Source organism: Triticum urartu, chromosome 1A (genome assembly GCF_056163025.1).
Source record: "Triticum urartu cultivar PI428250 chromosome 1A, HENAU_Tu73, whole genome shotgun sequence".
NCBI classification, from domain to species: domain Eukaryota; kingdom Viridiplantae; phylum Streptophyta; class Magnoliopsida; order Poales; family Poaceae; genus Triticum; species Triticum urartu.
Window position 1 is genome coordinate 154,817,331 of NC_141873.1, and position 14,296 is coordinate 154,831,626.

Genomic DNA, 14,296 nt, shown 5'->3' on the forward strand with positions numbered 1-14,296 from the left:
GGTTGGCTCCCGATGAACAACACGCGTTCCGTTGCCTCCCGATGAACACGACGATGCAGTTTCCCCATTTCGACCCAGCCGGTTGGCTGCCGATGAACAGGACACTGTCGCTGCCTCTCCATGTACACGAGCCCTGGCCATACATATGCATGAGTAGGCGTTCGAGACCCCACCCGTATGTACATACGTGGCCGTATTTACTTTCTTGCACCCTGGTTGTACGTACGTGTACACTATATTAACGGGACCACGTGACATTCTACGTGTGCGCCTCTACTACGACACATGCGCGCCTATACTATGACACGTGCCCTTCCTTACTCGGCCACGGTTCATCCCTGCAGCCTGTAGACAGACCGATCGTATGTACGTACACGTTAGCGACCAGAATGACAATGCTACGTACGCTTCGACCAAGTGGGTCTGGAATGTCAGGGAGGATAAGGAGGCACACTTCCTTGCATGCGAAGATGTAGCTGGTGGGTCCCAGTAGTTAGGAGGAAAACATTTTTTTTTAAAATACGATGGTCCGTCCAGTGGGTCCCTGCTGTCTGATGGAGGAATCATTATTTTTGCGCTTAATAAGGAGGCATTTCCTTTTGTGCGGCCGTGGACCCAGCTGTCAGCCTCTCCACGTACAGTCCACTTCTGATGGATGTCATTCATTGACCACACCGTGCCGAGAGCACCAGGGCGATGGACGACGGCGAGGCCTAGGAAGGGGATGACGCGGAGCCGGGGAAGACGTGGCAGTGGATGCCCACACCGAGGGGAGAGCGCTAACTGGTCGGCTGTGGGGTGAGGTTGATGTCGCCAGAAAATAACAGGATGTGCGGGTGGGTAGAGGGATGGCCTAGTGGTAGCACAGCCGACCACGGGAGGAGGGAGCAGGCAGTCCCGTAGGCGCTGGTTTCGGCGGCTGGAGCAGGAAGATTAGAGATTGAAGAAGCACGACAGTCGTTGGATGGACATCCAACAGTCACTACTCTGTGTTGACTAAGTTGACAAAGCCTTGCGTACGCGTCAATTTTTTTAGGACAACGTCATCATCAACCTTTTTTTTAGTAGAGCATCATCATCAACCTAGTAGGCCCAGAAGTCAGCCTCCAAATTTGTGGAAAACAGCATACATCCCATTAACCATTATTTTCTATAATTTACATCCTATTTGCTAATTTTTAAGGATATTTTGAAGCCCATATTCTTTTTATTAGCATTACAGACCATATATTCTGGGCACTTCTAAAAAATTCAACAAAATTTTGCATATTTTGGTGGGGTCCGAACTCTTTTAATCACTAAATTTCGAGTCACGTTAAAAATAATTTTTTAAAAATTATATCAAAAGAAAATTCAAAAAAAAAATCTCCACAATAAAATGCATGAAATTTAAAATATTTACTAGCAAGATGCCCGTGCGTTGCATGGAACATGAAGATGCATTTGTATGAGTAGTTTATCTTGTGGGAGAGAAGGATGAACGAGGGAAGACCGTATATGCAAATGTGGAGAGGAGTGTGGGTAAATTGTCATAGTTTCCTTCCTATGCTTTAGATATAGATCGGACGGCCTATATTGTAGGATGGCAGGCACACCATCATCGCCAACTCTGCTTTTTATAAGAGTAGAGAAATCTAGAAAAAAGGATATTTCAATGTAATTGTCGGTTGGCTTTGGTTTAAAAATTTATAGCCCATTTCTTACAACTTATAGCCCATTTTATGGGGAAGCCCATTTCTTACTACTTACACCCCTCCTCATCTTGAAAGATTTGCAGCCCAGCAGGGCTGAGAAAAGCAAGTAGGCCTCAGTTGGGTATTCTCTAAATAAAAGAACTGGGCTAGCCATTGTTAGAAAGAAAAAAATATCAAGTGGGCTCGTCATGTGCTTAAATAAAAGCTTAAGTGTGGGCTAGACGGGCCACAGCCCCCGCACAACGCGCAATTGAGCTCCGTCTCTAAAACTAAAAAACAACTGGGCGAACTGCTGGGTCCCCGGTGTTATCCGCTCGTTGTGTAATTTTCTCGTTTATTGACTACATTAACAATGGCGTGAGACCTAGTTGTCAAACAATTAGGAGGAAATGTTTTTTTGGCTTGTAATAACGAGGCACCTACTTGCGTAATGCAATGCCCCTGGTGGGTCCCTACTGTCAGCCCCTCCACGTATAGTCATCTCCTGATTCCTCTCGGTTGTTGACCATGTTGACAATGCCAGACGGCGGCGGGCGCAACGAACGAACCAAGGCGGAGAACGACGATGAGGCCTCGGATGGGAACGAACAAGAGCCGTGGAAGATGCGCGCAGTGTAGTGGCAGGCTGAGGGGAGTACGAGGGCAACAACATGTAACTCAAGCTTACAAACAGAACAAAAAGCCCAAGGATTAATTGTTCATCAAATTTAGACAAAACCCATATTGAACATGGCAACAACATCTAACCCAACCACTCTTTTTCGCAGTCACAAACAAATGGATCCATCTGATCCATAAAATCAACATCCTGTGCAAAAAAATATATTGGAGGATGACTACAAGTTGTTGTAAATAGAAGCCGAGCACGTTTAGAAGCCCATTTGTCCACCTGAAACTTCTTTTTTTGCTATTCAACGTGTCGGTCCGTGAGAAATCTCTTGTTGTAAAACTTAATCCTCATGGACAATAGTAACCTCGCATTCAACAGGAAGAATGTGATAAAGCTTTTGTTTGCCTGGTTGGATACATATCCTTCCATCGTTACCGTCCTCAAACAAATTTCATGAGAACTAAGAAAATCCTGGTGCTTATTACGCCACCGATTGGTTATATGTTTTTCTCCATGTGTTAGCAGTGCCTAAGTAGACATGAAGATTGAAAATAGTTAAGGTCTGAAAAAAGAGTATGTCGAAAGAGCGACAACTGAACGGTTAATTCTAGTACAATATATATGGGCGTTCAATGTGCATGAAATCATCACTAAGGGAGTCCTGGATTAGGGGGTCTCCGGACAGCCGGACTATATCCTTTGGCCGGACTGTTGGACTATGAAGATACAAGATTGAAGACTCCGTCTCGTGTCCAGATGGGACTCTACTTGGCGTGGAAGGAAAGCTAGGCAATACAGATATGTATATCTCCTCCTTTGTAACCGACCTTGTGTAACCCTAGCCCCCTCCGGTGTCTATATAAACCGGAGGATTTTAGTCCGTAGGACAACATACAATCATACCATAGGCTAGCTTCTAGGGTTTAGCCTCTCCGATCTCGTGGTAGATCAACTCTTGTAATATTCATATCATCAAGAATAAATCAAGCAGGACGTAGGGTTTTACCTCCATCAAGAGGGCCCGAACCTGGGTAAAACATCGTGTCCCCTGCCTCCTATTACCATCCGCCTTAGACGCATAGTTCGGGACCCCCTACCCGAGATCCGCCGGTTTTGACACCGACATTGGTGCTTTCATTGAGAGTTCCTCTGTGTCGTCGCCATTAGGCTTGATGGCTCCCACTATCATCGATAGCGATGCAGTCCAGGGTGAGACTTCCCTCCCCGGACATATCTTTGTGTTCGGCGGCTTTGCACTTCGGGCCAACTCGCTTGGCCATCTGGAGCAGATCAAAAGTTACGCCCCTGGCCACCAGGTCAGGTTTGGAAGTTTAAACTACACAGCTAATATCCGCGGAGACTTGATCTTCGGCGGATTCGAGCCCCTGCCTCGTGCGCCGCGCGGTCATGATGAGTACGATTTAGCTCTACCGTCAAACAGTGTTCGAGAACTCGCACCGGCAGCCGCTCTGACCCTCAATTCGGAGCCTGTTTCGCCATCCGTGGACGGGTGGATAGACCCCTCCACGGAGGCCATATCCTCTGTGGCGATCGAGCCGAATATCGACCTTACCCTTCACAAGAGCCGTGTTGCCAAACTGCCGGATCCTTCTCCGGCCATGGACTCTGAACCGCCTGCGCCTGTTCCTATCGAATCCGATTGGGCGCCGATCATGGAGTTTACCTCCGCGGATATTTTTTAGCACTCGCCCTTCAGCGACATACTGAACTTATTAAGGTCTCTCTCCTTGTCAGGAGAGTCCTGGCCGAACTACGTCTGGCAGGATTGGGATGCAGATGACGAAGAAATTCGCTGCCCACCCACCACCCACTTAGTAGCCACTGTCGATGACTTAACTGACATGCTCGGCTTCAACTCCGAAGACATCGACGGTATGGACGACGATGCGGGAGTCGAAGAGGAACCACTGCCCACAGGGCACTGGACAACCACCTCATCATACGATATATACATGGTGGACACACCCAAAGAAGGCAATGGCAACGAGACAACGAAGGATGACCCCTCCAAGAAGCAACCCAAACACCGGCGTCAGCGGCGCCGCTCTAAGTCCCGCCAAGGCAAAAGTGGTGATACCGTCACCGGAGATAATAGCACTCCGGACAGTGCTGAAGACAACAACAATCCCCTCCAACAAGATTTAGAGCAGGAGGATGGAGGAGCCAGCCCTCCTGAGAGAGCGGCAGATGGAGAGGCGGAGGATGATAATTACATGCCTCCCTCCGAAGAAGAGGCAAGCCTCGGCAATGACGAATTCATCGTGCCAGAGGATCCCGTCGAACAAGAGCGCTTCAAGCGCCGACTTATAGCCACGTCAAATAGCCTTAAGAAAAAGCAGCAACAGCTTCAAGCTGATCAAGATTTGCTAGCTAACAGATGGACTGAAGTCCTGGCGGCCGAGGAATATAAACTCGAACGCCCCTCCAAGAGTTACCCAAAGTGCAGGTTGCTACCCCGACTGGAGGAGGAAGCACCGAAAACTACATCCCTGGCGTATGACGCGGCTGATTGGCCACCTCGTGGCCGCGACAGAGAGACATTCCAGCCAAAAGCTTAGCCCACACCCCGACGTCATTCAAATAAAAAGGCATGGGGAAATACGCCAGACCTGCGAGATGTATTGGAGGACAAAGCAAAACATGCAAGATCGATCTACAGATCACAAGGGCGCGCCACTATGCGAGACGATAATCGTCACGCCGGATACAGTAAAAGTAAGTCCGACTGGGCCGAACACAGCGGGCAAGACTCATTCGAGCTGCGTCGCGACATAGCCCAGTATAGAGGCGCCGCACACCCCTTATGCTTCACAGACGAAGTAATGGATCATCAAATCCCAGAGGGTTTTAAACCCGTAAATATAGAATCATACGACGGCACAACAGATCCTGCGGTATGGATCGAGGATTTCCTCCTGCACATCCACATGGCCCGCGGTGATGACCTACACGCCATCAAATACCTCCCACTCAAACTCAAAGGACCAGCTCGGCATTGGCTCAACAGCTTGCCAGCAGAGTCCATTGGCTGTTGGGAAGATCTGGAAGCCGCATTCCTCGACAACTTTCAGGGCACTTATGTGCGACCACCAGATGCCGATGACTTGAGCCACATAATTCAGCAGCCAGAGGAATCGGCCAGGCAATTCTGGACACGGTTCCTAACAAAGAAAAATCAAATCATCGACTGTCCGGATGCAGAGGCCCTAGCAGCTTTCAAGCACAACATCCGCGACGAGTGGCTAGCCCGGCACCTTGGTCAGGAAAAGCCGAAATCTATGGCAGCCCTCACGACACTCATGACCCGCTTTTGTGCGGGAGAAGACAGCTGGCTGGCTCGCAGTAATAACATATCAAAGAACCATGGTACTTCAGATACCAAGGACGACAATGGCAGGTCACGTCGCAACAAACATAAGAGCCACATTAACAGCGACAATACCAAGGATACATCAGTCAATGCCAGATTCAAAGGCTCTAAACCCGGTCAGCGGAAAAAGCCATTCAAAAGAAGCACTCCAGGCCCGTCCAGTTTGGACCGTATACTCGATCGCTCGTGTAAAATACACGACACCCCCGACAAGCCAGCCAACCACACCAACAGGGATTGTTGGGTATTCAAGCAGGCCAACAAGTTAAATGCCGAAAATAAAGATAAGGGGTCACATAGCGATGACGAGGAGGAGCCCCGACAGCCGAACACCGGAGGACAGAAGAGGTTCCCCCCTCAAGTGCGGACGGTGAACATGATATACGCAACCCACATCCCCAAGAGGGAATGGAAGCGTGCGCTCAGGGACGTATATGCGTTGGAGCCAGTCGCCCCAAAATTCAACCCATGGTCTTCCTGTCTGATCACCTTCGACCGCAGGGACCACCCCACTAGTATCCGTCATGGCGGATTCACCGCATTGGTCCTAGACCCAATCATTGATGGATTTCACCTCACTCGAGTCCTTATGGATGGCGGCAGCAGCCTGAACCTGCTTTATCAGGACACAGTGCGCAAAATGGGTATCGACCCCTCAAGGATCAAACCCACAAAAACGACCTTTAAAGGCGTCATACCAGGTGTAGAGGCCCATTGCACAGGCTCAGTCACACTAGAAGTGGTCTTCGGATCCTCGGATAACTTTCGGAGCAAAGAGTTAATCTTCGACATAGTCCCGTTCCGCAGTGGCTACCATGCACTGCTCGAGCGAACCCCATTCGCAAGATTCAATGTGGTACCGCATTACGCATATCTCAAGTTCAAAATGCCAGGACCTCGGGGGGTCATCATAGTCCATGGAAACACAGAGCGCTCTCTCCACACGGAGGAGCACACTGCGGCCCTCGCAGCAGAAGCACAAAGCATCCTCTTAAGGCAATCTACTAGTTCGGCGATTAAGGGCCCGGACACCTTCAAGCGCGCCCGGAGTAATCGGCAACTGGACCGCCTGGCACGTTCCGAGCTCGCATAGCAATGCGGCCCCCACCCCGGTCCCAACCAAACGGCGAAATCCGTGCCACGCGTACATAATTACACATTAAAAATACCATGGGCACAGGCGGGGAGGGGGGCACGACTGCGGCACGCCCCAAGTCGCGGCTTAAACCGCACTAGGGGCTTCCCGCTTTGTTATTTTTCTCTTTCAGGACTTTAATCTCTGGAAAACCTGTCCGGCAGCATGACTGCCGAACACACGATGCAGCAACCAAGGAGGCAGAAAGCTACGTCACACCATGGAACTCCTAGGTGGATTACGATAACGAGTGAAATATTTGCTTTAATACTATTCCTCAGCTTGCCCTTGGAAGGGACATCTCAAACAGTCCTACTTTTTGCTTATCGCACTACTTGTATCATTCTGCTTTAACGCACCTTTTTGAATAAACAATGCATAGCATTAAGACTATTATTGCATTCTTCCTTTTTATATATATGTTCATTCACGACATCTAGCACCCGTACACTCTGGTACAGCCAATACGCTAGGGGCTTAAGCATACCCCATAATACGGCGTGAGAAGTCCGAACACTTTCGGCAGTGCGGCACCCCGAACTTATAGCATTATATGCATCAGCTCCGAATCATGTCTTGGGTCAATAGTTAGGTTTGCCCGGCTCCCATGTTTTGGTACCTTACGTTCTGCTATATCGGCTAAGGTAGCACTGGGAGAACTACTGCGATTGTGCCCCGGTTCTGCTGGGCTAAGCACCTCAGTAGAGAAAGCTAAAACTGACTGTCATGATAAGGCGAGACACTGGTCGCTGTTCGAGAGGTTTCAAGTCCCTAAAGACTTATGCCGCTTAGAGCGAGGAGTCGGCCCTGTCCGGCTTAAGGCGTGTATCGCGCCCCAAATTCGGCCTTCCGAATACTAGGGGCTTTGCCGAAATTTAAAATTATAGAATTCTATGGCTAAGTGAGAGTGATAACGCATTATGGTCCGATTGCCTTGTTCGTTGTGCTGAGAACTGCTATGTCTTGAGCTTGCGTTGGTTTTCCCCGAAGAGGAAGGGATGATGCAGCAGAGTAGCGTAAGTATTTCCCTCAGTTTTTGAGAACCAAGGTATCAATCCAGTAGGAGCCCACGCTCAAGTCCCTTGCACAAAGCGATAGCTACTCACAACCAACGCGATTAGGGGTTGTCAATCCCTTCACGGTCACTTACGAGAGTGAGATCTGATAGATATAATATTTTTGGTATTTTTGGTATAAAGATGCAAAGTAAAAAGTAAAATCAAAATAAAAAGAAAAGCAAGATTAAAGTGATGGAGATTGATATGATGAGAATAGACCCGGGGGCCATAGGTTTCACTAGTGGCTTCTCTCAAGAGCATAAGTATTCTACGATGGGTAAACAAATTACTGTTGAGCAATTGACAGAATTGAGCATAGTTATGAGAATATCTAGGCATGATCCTGTATATAGGCATCACGTCCGTGACAAGTAGATCGAAACGATTCTGCATCTACTACTATTACTCCACTCATCGACCGCTATCCAGCATGCATCTAGAGTATTAAGTTAAAAACAGAGTAACGCCTTAAGCAAGATGACATGATGTAGAGAGATAAATTCATGCAATATGAAATAAACCCCATCTTGTTATCCTCGATGGCAACGATACAATACGTGCCTTGCTGCCCCTTCTGTCACTTGGTAAGGACACCGCAAGATCGAACCCAAAGCTAAGCACTTCTCCCATGACAAGAACTACCAATCTAGTTGGCCAAACCAAACGGATAATTCGAAGAGACATGCAAAGATAACCAATCATACATAAAAGAATTCAGAGAAGATTCAAATATTATTCATAGATAGACTTGATCATAAACCCACAATTCATCGGTCTCAACAAACACACCGCAAAAAGAAGATTACATCGAATAGATCTCCACAAGAGAGGGGGAGAACTTTGTATTGAGATTCAAAGAGAGAGAAGAAGCCATCTAGCTACTAACTATGGACCCGAAGGTCTGAGGTAAACTACTCACACTTCATCGGAGGGGCTAGGATGATGTAGAAGCCCTCCGTGATGACGGCCCTCTTCCGGCGGAGCTCCGGAACAGGCCCCAAGATGGGATCTCGTGGATACAGAAAGTTGCGGCGGTGGAATTAGGTTTTTGGCTCCTCTTCTGATCGTTTGGGGGTACGTGTGTATATATAGGAGGAAGAAGTATGCCGGAGGAGCAACGAGGGGCCCACGAGGCAGGGGGGCGCGCCCTGGGGGGGGGGGGCGCCCCCCACCCTCGTGACCGCCTCTTTTGTTCCTTGGAGCAGGGTCCAAGTCTCCTGGATGACGTTCCCGAAGATTTTATTCTGTTTGGACTCCGTTTGATATTCCGTTTATCTGAAACACTAAAATAGGCAAAAACAGCAATTCTGGGCTGGGCCTCCGGTTAATAGGTTAGTCCCAAAAATAATATAAAAGTGGAAAATAAAGCCCAATATAGTCCAAAATAGTAGATAATATAGCATGGAGCAATCAAAAATTATAGATACGTTGGAGACGTATCAGGCATCCCCAAGCTTAATTCCTGCTCGTCCTCGAGTAGGTAAATGATAAAAAGAGAATTTTTGTTGCGGAGTGCTACTTGGCATAATTTCAATGCAAATCTTCTTAATTGTGGTATGAATATTCAGATTAGAAAGATTCAAGACCAAAGTTTATATTGACATAAAAAATAATAATACTTCAAGCATAGTAACAAAGCAATTATGTCTTCTCAAAATAACATGGCCAAAGAAAGTTATCCCTACAAAATCATATAGTCTGGCTATGCTCCATCTTCACCACACAAAGTATTCAAATCATGCACAACCCCGATGACAAGCCAAGCAATTGTTTCATACTCTAACTTTTTCAAAAAAAATTCAATCTTCACGCAATACATGAGCGTGAGCCATGGATATAGCACTATAGGTGGAATAGAATGGTGTTTGTGGAGAAGACAAAAAGGAGGGGAAGATAGTCTCACATCAACTAGGCGTATCAACGGGCTATGGAGATGCCCATCAATAGATATCGATGTGAGTGAGTAGGGATTGCCATGCAACGGATGCACTAGAGCTATAAATGTATGAAAGCTCAACAAAAGAAACTAGTGGGTGTGCATCCAACTTGCTTGTTCACGAAGACCTAGGGCAATTTTGAGGAAGCCCATCATTGGAATATACGAGCCAAGTTCTATAATGAAAAATTCCCACTAGTATATGAAAGTGACAACATATGAGACTCTCTATATGAGGAACATGGTGCTACTTTGAAGCACAATATATGAGACTCGCTATATCATGGTGCTACTTTGAATCACAAGTGTGGAAAAAAGAATAGTAGCATTGCCCTTTTTTGGCCTTCTTTTTTTCTTTGGCCTTTCTCCTTTTTTATTTGGTACAATGCTCTATTGAATGATGATCATCACACTTTTATTTATTTACAACTCAATGATTACAACTCGATTCTAAGACAAAGTATGACTCTATGTGGATGCCTCCGGCGGTGTACCGGGATATGCAATGAATGAAGAGTGACAAGTATGAAAGAATTATGAACGGTGGCTTTGCCACAAATACTATGTCAACTACATGATCATGCTAAGCAATATGACAATGATGAATGTGTCATGATGAACTAGATGGTGGAAAGTTGCATGGCAATATATCTCGGAATGGCTATGGAAATGCCATAATAGGTAGGTATGGTGGCTGTTTTGAGGAAGGTATATGGTAGGTGTATGATACCGGCGAAAGGTGCGCGGTATTAGAGAGGCTAGCAAAGGTGGAAGGGTGAGAGTGCGTATAATCCATGGACTCAACATTAGTCATAAAGAACTCATATACTTATTGCAAAAATCTAGAAGTTATCAAAGCAAAGTATTACGCGCATGCTCCTAGGGGGATAGATTGGTAGGAAAAGACCATCGCTCGTCGCCGACCCCCACTCATAAGGAAGACAATCAATAAATAAATCATGCTCTGACTTCGTTACATAACGGTTCACCATACGTGCATGCTACGGGAATCACAAACCTTAACACAAGTATTATTTAAATTCACAACTAATCAACTAGCATGGCTTTAATATTATCACCTCCATATCTCAAATCAATTATCATGCTTCAATCTTTTCTTAGTATACAACACACTCAAAAGAAAGTTTCACAAATCTTGAATACCAAGCATATTATTATTAAGCAAATTACCATGCTATTAAGAGACTCTCAAAATAATTTAAGTGAAGCATGAGAGATCAATAGTTTCTTTAAAACAAATCCACCATCGTGCTCTAAAAGATCTAAGTGAAGCACATAGAGCAAAGTTATCTAGCTCAAAAGATATAAGTGAAGCACATAGAGCAAAACTACTTAGCTCAAAAGATATAAGTGAAGCACATAGAGTATTCTATCAAATTTTAATTCATGTATGGCTCTCTCAAAAGGTGTGTACAGAAATTATGATTGTGGCATACTAAGACACAAAGACACAAATAATACAAGACGCTCCAAGCAAAACACATATCATGTTGGTGAATAAAAATATAGCTCCAAGTAAATTACCGATGGAAGTGGACGAAAGAGGGGATGCCTTCCGGGGCATCCCCAAGCTTTGACTTTTTGGTGTCCTTGGATTATCTTGGGGGTGCCATGGGAATCCCCAAGCTTAGGCTCTTTCCACTCCTTTTTCCATGATCCATCAAAAGAATTCACCCAAAACTTGAAAACTTCACAACACAAAACTCAAAATAGAAAACTCGTGAGCTCCGTTAGCGAAAGAAAACAAAAGACCACTTCAAGGTACTGTAATGAACTCATTATGTATTTATATTGGTGTTAAACCTACTGTATTCGAACTTCTCTATGGATTATAAACTATTTTACTAGCCATAGATTCATCAAAATAAGCAAACAACAAACGGAAAACAGAATCTGTCAAAAACAGAACAGTCTGTAGTAATCTGTAGCTAGCACAAGATCTGGAACCCCAAAAATTATAAAATAAACTGATGGACGTGAGGAATTTATCTATTAATCATATGCAAAAATAATTAACTAAATATCACTCTTAAAATAAAAATGACAGCAGTTCTCGTGAGCGCTAAAGTTTCTGTTTTTTACAGCAAGTTCAACAAGACTTTCCCCAAGTCTTCCCAACGGTTCTACTTGGCAAAAACACTAATTAAACACAAAAAACACAACCAAAACAGAGGCTAAATAATTTATTTATTACTAACCAGGAGCAAAAAGCAAATAATAAAAATAAAATTTGGTTGCCTCCCAACAAGCGCTATCGTTTAACGCCCCTAGCTAGGCATAAAAGCGAGGATAGATCTAGGTATTGCCATCTTTGGTAGGCAATCCATAAGTGGCTCTCATGATAGTTTCATATGGTAATTTTATTTTATTTCTAGTAAAGTGTTCCATGCCCTTTTTTAATGGAAATTGAAATCTAATATTCCCTTCCTTCATATCAATAATCGCACCAACCATTCTAAGGAAAGGTCTACCAAGAATAATAGGGCAAGAAGGATTGCAATCTATATCAAGAACAATGAAATCTACGGGCACATAATTCCTATTTGAAACAATAAGAACATCATTAATCCTTCCCATATGTTTCTTAATAGTGGAATCCGCAAGATGCAAGTTTAGAGAGCAATCTTCAAAATTACAGAAATCTAGTAAATCACACAAAGTCTTGGGAATAGTAGAGACACTAGCACCCAAATCACACAAAGCATAAAACTAATAATCTTTAGTTTTAATTTTAATAGTTGGCTCCCACTCATCATAGAGTTTTCTAGGGATAGAAACTTTCAACTCAAGTTTTTCTTCAGAAGATTGCATCAAGGCATCAACAATATGTTCGGTGAAGGCTTTATTTTGACTATAAGCATGTGGAGAATTTAGCACGGATCGCAACAAGGAAATACAATCAATTAAAGAGAAAATTTCATAATTAAATTCCTTGAAATACAATATAGTGGGTTTAGCAACATCTAGATTTTTATTTCTTTCAATCCCACTTTCATCAATTTCATCATTAAGATCTAAATACTCCAAATTTTTAGAACGCCTTCTAGGTAAAGGAAGATCATATTCAGTTTCATCAAGATTCATATTGCAAAATAAATATTTAATAGGAGACACATCAATAACTTTTAGATCTTCATCTTGATTTTCATAGGTATTGGAAGAACACGCTTTAATAAAGGCATCTTTGGAAGCACGCATCCTAGCGGTTCTTTCCTTGCACTCATCAATGGAAATTATCATGGATTTGAGAGACTCATTGATATCATGCTTAGGAGGAATATATCTAAGCTTTAAAGAATCAACCTCAAGACAAATTCTATCAACGTTTCTAGCCAAATCATCAACTTTAAGCAATTTCTCCTCAAGCAAAGCATTAAAATTCTTTTGTGAATTCATAAACTCTTTAACACTAGTCTCAAATTCAGAGGGCATCTTATTATAATTTCCATAAGAGTTGTTGTAGGAATTCCCATAATTATTAGAAGGATTACTACGATATGGCCTAGGATTAAAATTCCCTCTATAAGCGTTGTTACCAAAATTATTCCTACCAACAAAATTCACATCCATAGATTCATTGTTATTCTCAATCAAAGTAGACAAAGGCATATCATTAGGATCAGAAGAAACACTCTTAGTAGCAAATAATTTCATAAGTTCATCCATCTTTCCACTCAACACATCAATTTCTTCTATCGCATGCACTTTTTTATTAGAAGATCTTTCAGTATTCCATTGAGAATAATTAACCATAATATTATCTAGGAGTTTAGTTGCATCTCCTAAAGTGATTTCCATAAAAGTGCCTCCCGCGGCCGAATCTAAAAGATTTCTAGAAGCAAAATTCAATCCTGCATAAATTTTTTGTATAATCATCCACAAATTCAAACCATGAGTAGGGCAATTACGTATCATTAATTTCATTCTCTCCCAAGCTTGTGCAACATGTTCATGATCAAGTTGTTTAAAGTTCATAATATCGTTTCTAAGAGAGATGATCTTAGCGGGAGGAAAATACTTAGAGATAAAAGCATCTTTACCCTTGTTCCATGAATCAATACTATTCTTAGGCAAATACGAAAACCAAGCTTTAGCACGATCTCTAAGAGAAAAAGGAAATAGCTTCAATGTAACAACATCGTTATTGACATCTTTTTTCTTTTGCATATCACATAAATCAACGAAGCTATTCAGATGAGTAGCGGCATCTTCACTAGGAAGGCCGATGAATTGATCTTTCATAACAAGATTCAGCATCGGTAAGAGGAGCAATCGGAGTGCTAAGGAAATCATTATTATTGGTATTGGTGAAGTCACACAATTTGGTAGTATCTTGAGCCATCGCGACAAACAAGCAATCTAACACATGAGCAAACAAAAAGCAAACGGGCAAAAAGAGGCAAATAGAGAGGAAGGATAGAGAGAGAGAGAGGGCGAATAAAACGGCAAGG